Raw genomic sequence first — 14,594 nt, 5'->3', positions numbered from 1 at the left:
GCCCCACACAACCCCTTTAAACTACTCAACCCCTCTTGGAACCCCCCTACACAATACCCACTGTTAGAGGACATACTTCATAAACACCTTAATCTCCTCACCATAAAACTCCATAATACAGACCTACCCACTAAACACATTCCACTACACCTACTACAAGCCTTGAGAAAATTAAAATGTTGGCGCGTCCACGAAGACCCATTATTTTGCGTCCCTTCATGTTTCGATTAATTTTCAACCTCTTTAGTTTCAAACAATTAATTTATTGGAATAGTTTTGATGGTGTATAGACCCAACTTCACCACTACCGTAATTATTAGAAAAGAAGGAAAAAGGTAACTTGTCCTCGGGTTAGATAATCTTTTTCTCACTTTTTGAACAGAGGAAATGTTTGATATTAGGAAAATGTGTTTATGTGCCATTTTTATTCACATTTCGAGGCTTCCCTATCCCACGAATGCATATGATCACGGGCGGCATTTTTGTGTTGGCAAAAATACCAATGGTCGGGAGCATGATTGTGTTTACGTTTTACTGTGGTTCCCACATTCAGAGGTTGTGCATTCTCCCTTACTTGGTTGCACCTCAAAGTTATCAAGTATCTCACACCGTAGGGCCCAATGTCCTTCACCATACCGTGATGTTTGAATATAAGGTGGGTTTGTCTATTTCTTAGTCACGGATTGAGATGCTATAAATGCGTGGGCTTGAACCCAAGAGTATGCAAGACTTAGACATTGCCAAAATGGATCCGAGGAAGACCTCATTCACTTAAACGTTATTCAAAGATTTCTCCTTTTAACGTTATCTTGCGGTGAGAGAACCTTTTAACCGTCTCACGTTGTGGCATGTGCGAACGGGGAAAAGCGCCTAAAACCCAAATTTTATGATAATATGAGATTCCAAGTGAAGAAGAAGTTGGTTAAAAGTAGATGGCCATTCAATTGATGACCGGAGATAACTCACGTGCTAAGAGTTCTTCTCTTGAACAATAATGGCAAGGGTTCAAATATCTTAGGGACAACGAATGGGTTTAGCATTATATATTAGAGGCGAAATATGGGAAGCAAGTTATGGTGGGAACTAGGTTGTATGGTAAACCAAAATTAGCGATGCGTCCTTTGAAAAAGTGTGGTGTCTGTGACAAGTGGCAATGGATGATGTCAATTTTATTTTTGTGGTAGGAGCGGTCTCGAGAACAATGAAGGGAGGAAAAGAGCACCTTGCCAAAAACGTGGGCATTAAGATTCAAGGCCTAGGATTTGTAGAAGCAGAAGGCCTATGTGTAATTTGATTGTGGAACCAAGTAAAACAAAATTGGAGCGCAAGAGTCGATGTTAGGGATTCTAGATGCACTTGTCATGGAAAATCTCATCCTATGATGATGGTATGAATTTTGGTTTTCCTTCTCATATCATCGCGTGACTCGGTATGGGAATGGGCAACCTTTTATGTAAGATTATAGTAGATCCATCCCACATTCCTCATCTGCCATTGAATGATATTATGCGAAGATGTAGGAAACATCTTATATGCCAGACTTTTCCTGCTCTACGAGATCAATGCACATAACAATAATTTGAAGATATGAACATTCACTAGGACCTCGCTATAGAAGAAACATGTGCCATTTGAAACCTTGTTCTCGCAATTATTAATGAACTTGAGGACTTCATGAATGCGGAAGTAATAGTTTGCAACGACAATGTAGCATATACCATACCATGGTGCATGATAGAAGAAATTGAAAGGTGGTGTTATTGAATATGAAATCATATGTTTATTCATGGATAAACACACCGTTCTATTTGTTTGTGATGGTTACATTATGAATCCCACATTATTTTATAGAACACGATTAACAATGGAATTGGAAAAGTGGGTTAATTTAATCATCATTTTCTGATGGAGTTGGGGCAGGAGGAATTGAAGTCGACGGAGGAGTTAGAGGAGCATTAGGAGTTGCCACTAGAGGAGGGGTAGGAATTGGAGAAAGAATCGGCCTTGGAATTACACAAGGAGAAGGTTCAGGCTCATCAGCGGAGGTTGTTGATGGCCCATGAACAACTAAGACTGTCACAAAAACAAAAACACACAAAAGTCGGAATCGTTGCAACTCCATCTTCCCCATGATATAAATAATAGTTATATATGTGGGATGAAACTTAAATGTTGTATGGAGTACGTAATTCGGTTGCTCTATTGTGCCTATAAAGCTTTTCCTTGTTGCGTTTTTATACTGCCGCAACACCTATCATTGATGTCAATCGAAGGTTTCATTAAATATTAGTGATAACAACATCCATGGAAATTGGAGTCTTAGATTGAAAACAAACGAGAATGGTTTTGCCTTTCCTCACGTTTTCTAAAATTGTATGCTTGTTCTTTTTCAAGCAATTAACCTTTTTGAGTTGATTTGGATGAGGTATCAGTGTATTTCATTGGGAGCATTGAATTGAAAAAGAAGCAATGTTTTGAGTACATGAGTACATAGCCAGTTTGCACTTTTGAGCGGACAAGAACGTTAATGTTTCATGCTTGCGTGGGAGATTTTGGTTGTGAATGGCAATGTCACAATGCATGAGATGCTCAGGTTAAATTTCTTGAGAATGATGCTTGACAAAAGATTTCATTTAAATGATTGTACGTAACAATCACAATGAAAATTAAAACGTTGGCGCGTCCACGAAGACCCATTATTTTGCGTCCCTTCATGTTTCGATTAATTTTCAACCTCTTTAGTTTCAAACAATTAAATTTATTTGAATAGTTTTGAATAATAGTTTTCCCCTAAAATTTCTTGAGAATGATGCTTGACAAAAGATTTCATTTAAATGATTGTGCGTAACAATCACAATGAAAATTAAAACGTTGGCGCGTCCACGAAGACCCATTATTTTGCGTCCCTTCATGTTTCGATTAATTTTCAACCTCTTTAGTTTCAAACAATTAAATTTATTTGAATAGTTTTGAATAATAGCTTTCCCCTAATATGAGTCCACATAATGAGGTATTAACCGATTAATAGGATTCGTTTCATAGACCCATGCCCAACCTATGTAATGGTAGGAATGCAAGATTTAAGTTCAATTCATTTTGAGGTTCACAACATCAAATTTATTGAATGTTGATCATTTTGTTGTTTTTTGAATGTTTAAAACATAGTTTCAATTTGGTTTTATGTAATTTTATCATGAAACAATGGAATTTTTATGATGTGGATTTTGACCTGTATAAAAAACCGCATTTAATAGAATGACACACTTAAGTGGACACAGACTTAACTGAATGGTTACTATATATGGTTTGTGAGATTGATGGACATTGTGTAAACTTAATATTGAAAGACATGTTACTATATGAGATTTTTAGACTAGAACTTAGTAAGTCGATACCATAAAATGATGTGATCATAATTGACCAGATCAATGTGGACCCATTAATCTCTAGTTATGTTTAACATAATTTGTATTAAAGAGAGAGAGAGAGAGAGAGAGAGAGAGAGGTGTCTTCAAGGGTTTTTGCTGAGCCTCCTCTCTCTCCCATTTAGGAGAAACAGGCACAATCGAAGCCCAAGGACGAAGGAGGGATCTGGTATGGCCAAAGTTTTTACTCATGTTTGTATGTGTGCATGTGTGTATGTGTATTTGCATATGCATGGTTGTGTTTGTATATGTGTGTTTGCATGCATGTATGAACACATGGACACATTCCAAAAAGCTATTAATTTGTTTAAAGCTTTAAATTTACAAAATATTTAGCTTGTTTTTCATGTACTCTATGTATTTTACATGTAGATACGTATTCTAAGTACTAAAAAAAGGGTTAGAATACTTTAGAATACTTAACATAAGTATTCTATGCATATTGTATGCTAAGTATTCTACAACAATTGGTATAACTTCTGGTTGATATCCTCACAACTAATTGAAGGTTGTAATCCGTTTAATAGGAACACTCTAGTTTGATGGGAAGAGGCTCTCTTGGTGTGATATAGGTCGCTCGTGCGGTGAAATTATAAGGAAGAAAGAAAGATGAAATAGCACATTTTAAAGGAAGGAATGGTGTAAGAGATTTAAAAGGTATCATATCTGAAAAATGTTTGTCTCATCCATGAGTTAAAATCTCCTAGGGAACCAAATTGATGAAAATCAATGATAAATTATTCCTCAAGAATATGCACAATTCCAAGACAAATTCAAGAGAACTACATACCAATCTTGACTTTAACTAGGTCTATTTCTCTTTTGACCAAGTTCGTTGATTGCATGTAAATTTAGACGTTGCGTTAATTTTACTTTTTGGTTTCAAATTCCTACTGGATGAATTAATTGTGCTATTTCTTTTGTTCAGATTCTTCTAATGAATTGTATGCCACAATGGGATCCTAAGTTGTTGCTTTCTCCTCTTCTTATGTTTTGTACTAATGCTGGTAAGTCAATTTCCATGTTTCAATGAAATCTCAATTTATAGCTGCTTTGGTCTATTCAATGTTCACACTAAATCTTTTATCATTGGGAGTGCCATTTCATCATGCACTATTTACACCTGGCTTTTCATCGTATAGTAATGGACTATTGACTTGAACTCTCTCAAAAGCAACGATAAAGAGGACTTGTCATGGCAACTTGCAATACAAAAAGTGTGGGAAAATCTTACCCAAGCACAAAGAGAAGGTAGATTTGGAGTAGGAAATACAAATGTATTGTATATGAACACATTTGTTTAAGAAGTGTCACCTCTACTACATCAATAGGAAATTCAAACAATAGAGAGAGAGTGGGTTGAAAGTTTCAAAAAGGACTTTTCCAAGGATAAATTAGGAATTTTCCAATGAAATGTTAACTTTTAGTATTTGTTCTGGGGATTTTAAAAGTGTTTTTCAGTATTGTGTACTCAAATTCCCCATCATTCTTAGTTTGAAACTCATTTCTTTGTTAGATATATGGATGTGGAATGATGCTTAGGTTTGAATTTCACTTTGTAAGCATAATTATTTTTTAGTTTCATGATCAATTTGTAAGTTTCATTTCTATTAGCTTTATTATCTTTCAATTTTTGCTGTGAAAGACACTTAGATGTGAAGCCTACTTATGTGCCCTTACAAACTAACATTTTTAAGCAAAGAAGAACTTGATTGTTTATCCAAGTATTTTTTAAAAGAAAAAAGGGACTGTACATCTTTCCAAATGTTTTATTTGTTTGATTATGAACAAAATGATATGCAGAAGGAATGTTACAATCCTTAAGTTCACATATTACTACTAGGGAAAGTATAGATGACATCCTCAATAAAGACGCAAAATGTCTCTAAAATAAATGTGTGAAAAAGTATGTACACACCCACATACATACATAATGCATCCAAGTATTTTTTAAAAGAAAAATGGGATTGTACATCTGTCCAAATGTTTTATTTGTTTGCTTATGAACAAAATGATATGCAGAAGGAATGTTACAATCCTTCAGTTCACATATTTTTACTAGGGAAAGTATAGATGACATCCTCAATAAAGTAGCAAAAAACATACATATAAGGGGTTTATAAAAGATGTCGTGAATGCACGTGATACAACCTCTTTATATATATTGGAGCCCCCGGGACTTTAGGATAATGTGATTGGAATAACTAACTTATTAAAGTATTTAATACTTGTATTTAAAGCTGATCTAATCTATTCCTGAGTTTGTTTGTATGGGATCAAACCATATGTATATAATTGTGGACAATGTATTTAAAATTGATCTAATCTATTGCTTAGGTGATTCACACGGGATCAAAGTCCGAACGATAATGCTAGTGGAACTACAAGCGTATAAAAACATGCGGATAACGCTAGTGGAACCATTATCAACACACTACGCAATCTAAGTAGCAATGGAAGAGAAACATAATAGTTTTAATAATAGAAGACAAAGATCCATAATAACAACATGGACAGTTATGGCAACAATTCTATGACCATGTTATGTTAAGGTAAACTTTGACCAAAATCAGCCTCAATTTAAACTAATTCATGTTTCTCCATAAATTTGGTAGTCAACAATGCACGTGGTGAAACCAATGTCATAAGTCTACTAACCAAGTATATAAAAATAAAATTGAAACATATAGAAGATTATAAAGAATAGAGTTCACCAAGTAAAACCCAAAATTTGTATTAATAATGTGAAATCCAAACATTACATTTCACTTTTTTAAAAGAGTCTATTACATAGCAATCAAATCGTCAATGTCATTTTCTTCATCATCCTGTATAGAAGTCTCTTCGGCTATACGTGCATTGGCTTCCCCTGTTAGCCGAGCCAACGAAATATCTTCTATAAGCTCAACATCAAGCTCTATTAACACCCCAGGTTCCCCGGCTAACGGAGGAATAGGCTCTCGCGAAGCAGGTTGAAACTTTTCAGTATCAACGAGGTTCTTTGCACCAACCTCCTCGTCCTGGTCTGGGCACTCCCACAAAGCCTTAATCCTCATGTTTATAAATATAACCTACTCCTTGTCCTTCTCCAATGCAACTGTGTTTCTAAAGAGCTTCAATGCACATGCAGACGTCATTCCTATGAAGAAAGTAACAAGAAGAATTAGTTCTCAAACAAAAAAGATTCAGTATTGGTTATCTCAAGATCGTTACCCTAGTTCGAGGAATACCTGTGCTAGAAAAAAAGGTCTAATATCCAGTCTCCTTAGACCGAAAACATCTCGATCAAGCGCATCATAAGTCGTTGAGGTTTTTGGTATGGGTTGACGAGTCCCCATTCTGTCGTGGTGACATGTCGCAATTTCCGTGTCACTGCTGGATATACCAACAGATTTGAACCTCCCACTTCATTAGAATGCTCCTTGATTCTTTGTTTCTTAATTTCATCGAAGTAGCCAACCGTGATGTATTCAATGGCATTAAGGAACCGAAAGGTTGGCCCTCTATTTACATTGGTTTTTATCCTATAACAAATATTACATCGAGTTAAGAATAGATTAAACAATCTTAAGAAAGGCAATATAGTGAATGAGACCTATAAATAATCCTTACCAGGCAAGGTTCTCGATGCCATGGCAACGAGATCTCAAAGCTTGAGCTACGGAGTTCCCTTGGTCCATACTATGAAAGACAACTATTCTCCACAAGGATGCAGTCGTTAGCTCAGCAAAATCCTTGACCATATTCTCCAACTGTTTAAACCTAAATAGTTCATCATCGTATGATATGACCCTGCCATTCGAAATCCGTAAGGAATATCCGCAATCATTAGCGTTTATTCCTTCTTTGGCACTTTTTGGATCATGTCAATGACATCGCCGCAAACCACATTGTAGTAAAGATCTCTCGTAATATCTTTTTTGTGGCTAAATTTTTTAAAGGAGCCATCTTCCTCCATTTCGTACGCCTTGACTAAGCGACGATCCTTTTCTTTTCTGGCTCTCCCAAGATGTGCAAGGAATGATGTCGGGAAATTGTGTATATCCTTAACTTCTCCTTGTTTCTTGCCATGACACGGTTTCTAATAGAAGCAATAGGACATCAAGTTTTATTATACAAGCTCTACATATGATGAAAGCTTAATGAAAAACCACCAATACTAACCCAATCCTTGAATGCAATAAAATACTCCGATAATGCCTTATATGAAGACGTTAGAGGATAATCCTCGGTCACTTGTTCCCAAGTTATACATCCAAGTTGTTTCATCATAACTTCTTGGATCTTCATGTACACCTTATGACTGTGAAATTAGAAAACGAGATTAGAACTTTCAATTGCACCATATTGACTTCAATATCACTATTTGAAAGACTTACTTATTGAACTCAATGACCATTTCTTCAAGGCTTAAATCTTTGGCCACAACCTTTGACAAAACAGACACAAGAAGCTGTTCATCCTTAATACCTTGCATCGCTCTCCACAGAGACAACTTCATGTCGTCAACCGCTTCTTCAATTGTCAAATCAATTTTCTTGGCCGCTTGTGACTTTAATTCTAGTTGAGGGTCTAACTTACTTTTCTTTTGTCGTTGACCCTTGACCTCCTTATTCTCCCACATTGAGAAGATTTGATCTTGTAAGTCCCATACTTCTCCATCTCTAAAGGCCAGTTGAAACCAAGTCTCATATTTTCGAAGGCCATCAGACTTAACATTATCATCTACCACAATGCCGACTTCATGCAAGCATTGACATCGTAGGTCAGGATGTAGCTTCACACCAAACTTTTGTTTGACATCCAAATACTCGTGGTGGAAGAACCTTATACGCTCAATCGATGACATTTTCTGCCTATAGTCATTATCGTGTTATTGCGGTTCCATGCCAATAGCTTTGCCTCTTCAGTTGTTAGACCCACGTAAATTTTGCACTTGGCATACTTGAAGAAGAAAGTCGTTGGATGTTCTCTCACAAGTTGCCGACGTGCCTTCGTCGAATGCGATCCACCAATGACAAAGTAATTATATTGATCATGCTTTCTTATATCAAAATCTTCAATGGTTTCACATTCTTCAGGATCCACCATAACAATAAAAGGCACAACGGTAGCATGTGGATTAATTTTTATTTTTTTCTTGAGATTTTGAACATGCATTCGATGTGGCTCTCTAATCTCAAGTGGTCTTTGTCTTGTTTTTTCATCAATAGGGGGCTGATGGATGTGTGTTATAGGCAAATTAAACACTTGCCCTTTCCTGACCAGTTTCCGCTGCATTAACTCTCTCCATATCTTATTCTGCTCAGATGACAACACACCCAATGCCAGGTCAGCTCCTGGCGTCCCCTTAGTGTCCTCATCTTCCTTTGAGCTTGATGAGTCGGAGTCTGACATTTTAGTGGGCTTCTTCTTTGGTGGTCTTGATTGTACTTTAGATGCCCTTTTCGGGGCCTTTACTAGGGAGGGCAATGGTTCGCTTAGACTTACATGGCCTTGTATATAAGGCCGCAAGGTAATAATAAGGTTTTGGGAGCTTTCTAGATCTTTTTTAAAAGGTTCTGGCCCACAAGATTACTTTACTAGAAGTTCTTCAGAAAGGAACACTTTACGTACCCCCTTAGAGCACTCTATCATTACAAGTATGTTGGCCAAATTTGAATCTTCGTAGTCAAATTGTAGAATACGGCCATACATAAATGCGGTTTCATTTTCAAGCTGCCCCTCGCCCTTCTTCTTTGTAGTATACAACACGACTTTTTTCTTGGAGTCGACGTATTGCATACACCATTCCTTGTCCATTAGATCACAGTCAGGAAGGTCTTCACCACCAGTAGCTGCTAATAGTTTCTTCTGGCTAACCTCATTGGGTGGTTGAGATTTTGTTTCTTCGTCGAAGAGAAGATTCTTTCCTTTCTTCATGTTCTCGAGAGCTATTACGGTCTGGGTTTCAATTGGAGAACCCTATATCCGGAGCTTTATCTTCTTCAAAGGTCGATCTAACAAGTTCTCAAATGACCTATTTAAGAAAGGACATGCGAAAACATAAGTTAGGTGGTCACATAGATTAAGGTTGTATATTAAAATACACATAATTAGACGAAGACAGGAACTAGCATTGCGGCAAACTAAAAATATCAATCATGCATTGAGTGAACATGGTAGTCCTTTATTCAAAAATCCATTCTAGTAAGGGCTATTCAACTTAGAAAATATATATCTTAATAAGTATACAAGGATATATGTTATCTTGATGGGTAGGTATGGCTTATATTGATTCCATATCCATATTCTAGAGAATTTGCTTATGATAGACTTGAATTTGGTATCGTAAAGGTAATTTGTGGATTATTTTCTACTATTTTAAGCTATACTAGGTCATAAAACCTCTATAATTTAGGCCCCTATTTGTTACAAAATATGGCAAATCTCCATAACAAAGTCTGATTTTGACAGAAAGTTAGATATCTTTTCACACAATACTAAATTGTTCCTGCATATAGTTCGTGTTGATACATGACTTCGATGCAGGGTATCGAGTTCATGTATCAAACACATACTTTACACAAGAACTCGATACGGCGTATCGAGTTCCTGTATTATGTTCGTGTTTTATACAGGAACTCGTTACGCCGTAACAAGTTCCTGTTTAAAACGCATACTATATACAAAAAAACACAAACTTTGTACAGGAACTCGATACGCCATATCGAGTTCCTGTATAACACACGAACATAAGAAAAGAACTCGATACGGCGTATCGAGTTCATGTTTAAAACACAAACTTTAAACAAGAACTCGATACGGTGTATCAAGTTCTTGTATAAAACCTAAACTTTAAATAGGAACTCGATACGGTGTATCGAGTTCTTGTTTAAAACACAAACTTTTAACAAGAACTTGATACGACGTATTGAGTTCCTGCATAAAACCTAAACATCAAATAGAAACTCGATACAACGTATCGAGTTCTTGAGTGCTAAAACACATTTACAAAAATGTCCACAGTGTTAGAGGCTTACTTGGAGTCTTGTCTCTCGATTTTCTTTGAAGAAATGGTTGATCTTGTCGAAGTTTAGGCGGAGATCACGCTTTCGAGCTTCATGCTCTGTGTGCTCTGTTTGCTCTATGTGCTCTTGTGGTTTGTGTGATTGAAATATGACGAGGTCTTCCTATTTATAGGGATTGACTACAGTGGTTAAAGTAACCACAGTCACCTTAACCAGGGTTGGCAAGCTTGAGGTTAGTTAGTTTGTAATCATAGTCACTTTAACCAGAGTTACTTATGATTGCATCAATGATTACAAAGTCAAACTAACAGCGTATCGAGTTCTTGAGTGCTAAAACACATTTACAAAAATGTCCACAGTGTTAGAGGCTTACTTGGAGTCTTGTCTCTCGATTTTCTTTGAAGAAATGGTTGATCTTGTCGAAGTTTAGGCGGAGATCACGCTTTCGAGCTTCATGCTCTGTGTGCTCTGTTTGCTCTATGTGCTCTTGTGGTTTGTGTGATTGAAATATGACGAGGTCTTCCTATTTATAGGGATTGACTACAGTGGTTAAAGTAACCACAGTCACCTTAACCAGGGTTGGCAAGCTTGAGGTTAGTTAGTTTGTAATCATAGTCACTTTAACCAGAGTTACTTATGATTGCATTAATGATTACAAAGTCAAACTAACATATTGATGATTATTTTATAGTCAAAATAACATACAATGACTTTGAAGTTCAGGAAGGAAACAATGATAGAGGTTCATGAATGAACCAATGATTGATTACTCAAAGCAACATTTTTATGACTCTTAATTGCTTTGTATTAAAGATGTGGGCATGAATGAACCAATGACTGAGAAGTTCTATATTAAATATGGGTGCCATTAATTAACCAATGATTTTAACTTTAATTCAACATATATATGGCTTGGTAATGATTGTAATTATAGTTTACTTGATTAAACTTTATACAGACTAGTTTAAGTAATTATTAGTATGTTGAATACAATTATTATATTAAAAATAATATCTTTATGTATTGTATTAATATAATATTAAATAATATAGACATTATATTGAGGGAGCTTTTGTTTAGAGAGGAGTTTATGTTTAGAGAGGAGCTTATCCGTTTTTTATGTTAGCCTAAGCACATAACTTAAAGAGCTCGGTGTGAACCTTAAGCCATGAGTGAAGATTCACTGTTCTTGATTGAAGAATATTGTTTGTCATCCGACTCTTTGTTTTCTACCGGAGAGTATTGTTTGTCGACAGACTCACCATTTTCTATTAAAGAATATTGTCTGTCGATAGAGTCACCATATTCTATCGAAGAGTATTGTCTGAGCTCATCTTCATCTACAATGAATGTGAATAATGACACATGTGAAGAGTTCTCTATTGAAGAATACGATATTTATAGAGATACGGAGAATGAAGGTAGTGCCAATGAAACATCAAATATCATGGGCGATGGTCACAACAAAGAATTGGATAGTAACAATGTTACACCAACTTCTATGTAGGAAGAGAAATACGGAAGCCCTATGCATATTAGAAGAATCCCACAAAGAATTCGTCTGGCTAGATTTAACTTGGTGACATCAGATAAACAGATTGGATTTGATGTCAAAAAAATATGTTGTGCCCGTGGTTGTATGTCTATGATTGGAAAATCAAAGTTGCGAGAATTAAGGCGATACTATTTTTCGATGACTGGTGATAAGCAAGACACTTACCTCGGGTCACATATGCAACTAGTGTCTGACAAATGTACGGGGATCAAAGTATCATTCGAGTATTATATCTTCCATGCGCAACAGATATGTAGAGTTGCATTTAAAATTGCGTTATGTGTTAGTAACATGCGGCTACATAGAGTACACCAACATCTACTTAGCGGGGATCAGATGCTCAATTGTAAAGAGGTTCCAAGCATGAAAGGTGCCATTGGAAGACATGTTATTGGTTGGATGAAAAATTACTTTTAGTTAAATTGTGAAGTAATGCCCACTATAGGTAGGATGCACCTCTCTGATAATTACACACGTCGAGAAGTTTATGATGCCTATCAATCTGATATGGTGGGGTCACGTAATAAGTCTGTCACATATAGCCAATTCACAAGATTATGCAGAGCTCAGTTTTCAAATGTTATCATTCCACGTAAAGTACGCATGGGGTATTGCTCCATTTGTGCAAATCTTAAAAGTTTGGCTAAAGGTGCAAAGACATCAATGGAAAAGGATATGAGTAATGTAAAGAATCAAGAGATGGATTCTTGTGAAGCGGAATAGGTGTGAACTGTGTGTGTGTGTGAGAGAGAGAGAGAGAGAGAGAGAGAGAGTGAGAGAGACAAGGAATAAGCAAGGTAAAAGTATATTGACAAAGGAGAAAGACTCAACATTTTACAAGGTGGGAGGAGGGTGCTTTATGTAGTCACCCTCTCTCTTCATTAACTACTAGGCTCATGGAGCATGGGGAATGTGAAAGCTCATAAGTTATGTGTCATAGAATATGATTCTCTGACTCATACTAAATGCTGGAATACAAAGTGGTGACATAATGGTGACTCTTGACCGTTGGAGTGTCTCTTCACTCTCAAGGTGAGTTCACACACTAGACCAAGTTAAGCTTGATTCTCAACAAGTAAGAAGTTACTACAAGAGCATCGTGAGACACAATTGTTAGAACAAAAGAAGGCGATGCATCATAGAGAGAAGTGTTTGAAGAGGCGTGAACTATACATGTGCTTAATGATGGATGACATGGACCAGAAGAAGACGTGCTTGCTGCATATGCGGAGGCTCTCCAAAGACGTTAATGATGAGTGCCTTGTTCAAATGCACTTGGTGGGATGCTTGGCTTATAATAGGTCAGTTGGACCTCGCGTCTTCATGACACACCCCAATGTTCACAATGACCCTAACCTAACAGTTACAGTGATTCACCGAGTTTTGATGTCTTGGGGTGAACCTTTCCCCCTGTTCTATACATTCAATTGGACAATACTGCTAGAGAGAACAAAAATTCAACTGTGTTTGGCTATCTATGTATGTTGGTCAACCAAGGAATGTTTAGAAAAGTGAAAGTCAATTTTCTTTTGGTTGGCCACACACATGATCATATTGATCAGATGTTTAACACATTCTCCAGACAGTTGTCTCGACATGATGCTTTCACATTACCTTAACTATTTGATGTCATTTGTGATGCACATACACCACGCCCAAAAGTGTTACACTTGAAGGAGGTATATGACTTTAAGAGATATATATCAGATGGGGGTGTTGGGAATGTTAAAGTGCTCGCTCAGTGAAACAATATAAGCTTCAATCACATTTTTATGATAAAGAAAAATGAAATAAGTGGTTCTACGCTTTTGTATGCTAAACAATATTTATCTTCTACAACATGGGAACCTGAAGGTGGTTGCCAGTTATTACTTTGTATGCTGAGTACAATTGTCCATGGAGCTAAGCAAATGCCAATTGAGAAGAAAGGACAGTTGCATAGTGACTTTGTATCAGAACAAAAACGGTTATGGCTCCAAGCCTTAGAAGAAAAAAGAAAGCATATTGAGGCCGCCAAGAAATATGCCGCACAACAAGACACGTCATGGTGGGGTGTATTTTATAGTGATCAGAAAGGAATTATAGACAATTGTGTATTTGGTGATAATTGGAATTTGGAAACGCCATTCACATGGTCATTGCAACATGATCATGTAAATAAAACTCCGGAGCAACCAACAAATGCGATTAATGACAGTTTGGTCCATCCACAACAAAGAGACATTTATGTGGGACCAAGGATGACCAAAGCAGCCGAAGCTAGATGGCAAAGCAATTTGCAAGAGGTCACGGCGGGGATGTTGATTGCAACGCCGGCTGATGAGAACTCACATGGCCACCAATTTTGGATTGGTAAAATTCTAGAAGTGTTAATGCATGAAATAGAAAACACGATCAAGTCTATAAACGATCGTTGGTACAACACTAGAAGTGCAAATGCTTTTACAGGTAAGTATACATTGGAGATGATTGAATGCCCAACAAATAGGGGAGGTAGGAAGAGGAAGTGAAACACTCGTAATACCTCGACCCTTGATATCTCTGATTTGGATATCATCGTGTACGACTTCATGCTTACAAAAGCCGGACGATTAAGGAAGTCAA

The sequence above is a fragment of the Azolla caroliniana genome, unplaced genomic scaffold (assembly GCF_043228905.1).
Source record: "Azolla caroliniana isolate FFs.n. ecotype wild unplaced genomic scaffold, voAzoCaro1.0.p SCAF_3, whole genome shotgun sequence".
NCBI classification, from domain to species: Eukaryota; Viridiplantae; Streptophyta; class Polypodiopsida; order Salviniales; family Salviniaceae; genus Azolla; species Azolla caroliniana.
Note: the sequence above shows the minus strand (reverse complement) of the source record.